Below are 4,664 nucleotides of genomic sequence, written 5' to 3' on the forward strand. Positions count from 1 at the left end.
GTCGGCTCAGGAGAGCCACCGACGGCCATCTAGCTCCACTGTGCTGTGTGCATGCCACACGCAGTTGGCCCCCGGGGTGTGTCTACCCATGTATGCGAAGTCTGGATCCGGCAGAATCTGCGGAAGAAACCTATCGGTTCAACGGAGAGGAAGGCGGTTACAGCAACGCACTGTGGAGTGCAGAGAGCAAGATGAGACACCGAAAGGATATCTTGGTCATCCACTGCATCCGTGCTCATCCTCCAGTCGTCTCGACTTAGTCTTGCCACTGGAAATTGGTGGACCCGGACGAGAGAGTGAGGTCGACGTTGCGCAACTCCTCTTCACTTTAAACAAACTCATCGCGCAAGTCATCAGTCATCCACCCACCCTCCCCCCATCCCCCATCCCCCATCTGGATGACAACGATGGTCATCATCGATCTCGATGGACACACCACCACCACCACCACCACTATACCCAGGGGCTCACAGGAAAGGAAGAAAACGTCTGGCAGGTTCCTGAGTTGACAACACCGTCAGTGTGGCGGAAGGACTGGGGACTGAGGGGGGAGGGCGGTTACATGAGAGTTCACTCCGTCGGTGTGTGGAATTAGCGCTGACCATGCTCCGACCCCTCATCTCTCCTTCACACATGCAAAAACGCACTCCCGCCGGCACACACACGTGCGCGCGCACCCCTACCCCCTCTCTCGCTCTCTCTCTCTCTCTCTCTCTTTATAAATTCACTTCCCATTTCCCATCTCTGTCAATCTCTCTCTCCTTTTATGATTAAAATTTTGATCTTTTCAACGATTGTCTGTCGTTGTGTCGTTTTTATTTAGGTTATACACATGTTTTCATTTATGCCTTTTATTTTCATAATTGTTATGTAATTGTGCGTGTATATGTGTGTGTGTGTGTGTGTGTGTGTGTGTGTGTGTGTGTGTGTGTGTGTGTGTGTGTGTTTTGCCTTTGCTTTAATTGTTTCTTTTTTTTCTCTTCTTCTTTTTTTCTTTCGCTTTTCTTCGCTGCGCCCTTGAGGGCTGGATGTAAAAAAAAAAATTTTTTTTTTTTAAGCGCTATGCTTACTCCACTACCCTCGTGAAATAAAAATTCGTTTCGTTTCGTTTCGTTTCCGGCGTTTCGTTTCTGTCTCTCTCTCTCTCTCTCTCTCTCTCTCTTCCCCAAGATGGCTCACATACTGTTTAGCGATCTGAAATCCTGCTAACCTAACCCTCCTGACGATTGCCGCATTCATAGATTTATTACACTGTTTTATTTATAATGCCAATATTCAAACTCAGTCCCTATACTCCATAATTAAGCTTTCAAGAGAGGAAGAGAGTATAGTTCAGAACCGATGAACAATTCGTGAGATCAACTGACAGCTCAGTATATCGCTTCGAATCATTTTCCGTCAAGTGAGAAATCCCTTTGTTCAGCAAGGGACGGCACACTTTCGCTTCGAATAAAGAACCTCTGACTGGACAACTGAGTCAGAGTACACCTCGATCGGTTCAGATACACGGGTGTGCACAGTTCAGTGGTCGACTGAGTTCGGACAGAGTGCAATGCACTCCCCCGTGCAGTGTGAACGTTTCCAAAGAACTTAAAATAGATTGTTTAACAAACCTGAACTCGCTGGATGCTATGACTGCACGTGTGTTCCCAGTGCAGAACACTGCAGGAATACTGATGGAACGCATTCACAAATTCTTGCCAAGTCTTTTCGCGTGCTGTCTAAAACAGCCTGACAGTGCTATCGAACCCCGTGCACCATGAAGTGCGAAAACCTGGTTCCATAACATCGGACCCCTCTCCCATCTTACCCTTCCCCACTCCACCTCTCTCTCTCTCTTTTAGTTGAACAGTTTATTAACAAAATATCTGCTACACCTGCTTGAAACCTAACGAAAACAGCGTTTTCTGAAGCTGACTGCCATTACAACGGCGCCTGGTGCATTAGGGCTGGAGATTTTTCCGATCTCCCAGATCAGCACAATGTCCAGACATGTTATAGTGCGTTTATCCCCATCGTGTATATTCGCACGTTAAAGATTCTGTGATCCATGTCAAGTGGTTTTCCATATTGGTTAGTTAAAACTCACTCAGTACGGCCAGTCCTCTCTTCTCCTCTACACAGACCCCTCGGATGTCCAGTGGGTGTCACTATGACCCAACCTTTAGCTTCCGTCGTCAGAATTGTGGTATTCTTTGTCAACATTCACCTCTTCAGTATAAGAGCCTTCCGCTTGCAATATTTTGATGGTGGTAATTGGGGTGAAACGCTGTTAACGTCGTCTCTTTCGCCGTTCGTATGGAGAGAGTTAATGAAGCTGAACATACCCACCAATCACATCCTCCACAATGACAGAGTATGGCTGCCTGAATGGCGAGGTAGAAACGGTCGTACTCCTAAAAAGCCCGCTCATCAATAAGAGTGAACTTTGGAGTTGCAGCTCACGAACGCAGTTAGAAAGCTGAAGCTGACTGACAAAGAACAACTTAGGAATCGCGACGCACCAACACCTTCCAGCCATGACCCTTACCTGTGAGCATGTTGACCTTAGAAGTCAAAAGGTTAACATGTCGTTGATTAATTTCTTTTCCTAGATCTGACGGTAAATGGTCAACCTGCAATCTTGTCTACGTCTGCCAGTATTATTGTCACTTTCTATTCGACGGGCGCAATAGCCGAATGGTTAAAGCGTTAGACTTTCAATCTGAGGGTCCCGGGTTCGAATCTCGGTGACGGCGCCTGGTGTGTGAAGGGTGGAGATTTTTCCGATCTCCCAGGTCAGCATATGTGCAGACCTGCTAGTGCCTGAATCCCCTTCGTGTGTATACGCAAGCAAAAGATCAAATACGCACGTTAAAGATCCTGTAATCCATGTCAGCGTTCGGTGGGTTATGGAAACAAGTACATACCCAGCATGCACACCCACGAAAGCGGAGTATGGCTGCCTACATGGCGGGGTAAAAACGGTCATACGCGTAAAAGCCCACTCGTGTATATACGAGTGAACATGGGAGTTGCAGCCCACGAACGCAGAAGAAGAAGAAGAAGAAGTCACTTCTATTCTGCGCTGTCACGATCTATCTGTCACGATCTGTCCTGCAGGGAGTGTCGGTGAAAATAGCGACATTCTGGCCTTTAACTTACTCAGTACGGCCAGTCCTCTCTTCTCCTCTACACAGACCCCTCGGATGTCCAGTGGGTGTCTGAATGACCCAACCTTGTTTCAGATTTGCGTTCCGTTTGCAATATTTTGATGATGGTAACTGGGATGAAACGCTGTTAATGTTGTCTCTTTCGCCGTTCGTATGGAGAGAGTTAAACTGGATGTGGCTGAATAGGACTACTGTTTATGCTGGGGAAAAGTATGTATGTCTAACGGACTTTCTTTTTAAACACCATCTTTATGACACTGTTGTCTTTGTTTGAACTGCTGTTCCTCCTGCCCTCCTGATAATATGACCTACCAAATGGCACAATGAAAGAACCCAGTTTTCTGAAAAGAAATAGCCTACTCCAATTTTCATTCTGAAATACTGAATGATATATAAGCCACTAATGACCTCAGTTTTTTCTTAATTTTTAGATGTTCGGCACCAACCGAATCACGCTACAATGTGTTAATTTCAACCTGCAAAGATATCCATCATGATTATTTAGAGTTTTATATTTTTCATTGATTTTACATCTTTTTATTAAGAGTGATGTTAGCCGTGAAAAAATATAGCCAACATATCTAGTTGCGGGATTCAGCATGGCCCACTCAAGCACAAACGTTTATACAGTTTGGAAACAATTCAGAACGGTAAGCATTATATCTGTTTACAAGCTTATCTGGCCTTATCACACGCAGCTGACGCCACGTAACAGGTGTTATGCGTGCGTGCGCTCGAAGATATCATAGAACTATTGTTATTAGCATTGATAGCTATTATGCTTTGTGAGTCTGTGTGTGTGTGTGTGTGCGTTTGTGTCTGCGCGCGTGTTTGTGTGCGTGCGTATGTGCATGTGTATGTGCGTGTGTTTGTGTGTGTGTGTGTGTGTGTGAGTGTGTGTGTGTGTGTGTGTGTGTGTGTGCTCTGTGTGAGTGTGCGTGCGTGCGCGAGTGCGCGCGTGTGTGTGTGTGCGCGCGCGCGCGCATTGTTATTGTGTGAGTTCTGTCTTCTGAGTTTGCGTGGACATGTATTTTTGTATGCCTTTCGCATTCAGCTGGGATGATGATGTATTGTTGAATGAGATAAGTAAAGTAGTCCCAAGGTAATAAGTTCCAGTGTGTGACAGCATTTTATCCGCTGTCTTTTCCTGAAGCCGGAAATGAAAACACAAGTCAAGACAACTCAGAAAGTAGTTGAAACTGCACTCAGGAACAATGTGGTCCACAGACAAATCTGAAACAATGCGGGGATGTGCAGATCCGACAAAAAGTGCCGGAGTGGTAAAGACAGGCAGTCTGTTCTGTTCTGTTTCATTATTGATCCACGAAAGGTTTCTGTTGAACGACTTTCTCCGTGTGAACTCGGTGGCCTATATTTTTTCTTCCATCGATAGAAATACTATGCTGCCACAGTTCGCCACCGGGCCACATTTCTCTGTGTGTGTCTCTAAATGTACCTGTATGTCTGTGTCCTTCTGCATCTGTGTGTGTGTGTGTGTGTGTGTGTGTGTGT

Source organism: Babylonia areolata, chromosome 18, assembly GCF_041734735.1.
Source record: "Babylonia areolata isolate BAREFJ2019XMU chromosome 18, ASM4173473v1, whole genome shotgun sequence".
Taxonomy (NCBI): Eukaryota; Metazoa; Mollusca; class Gastropoda; order Neogastropoda; family Buccinidae; genus Babylonia; species Babylonia areolata.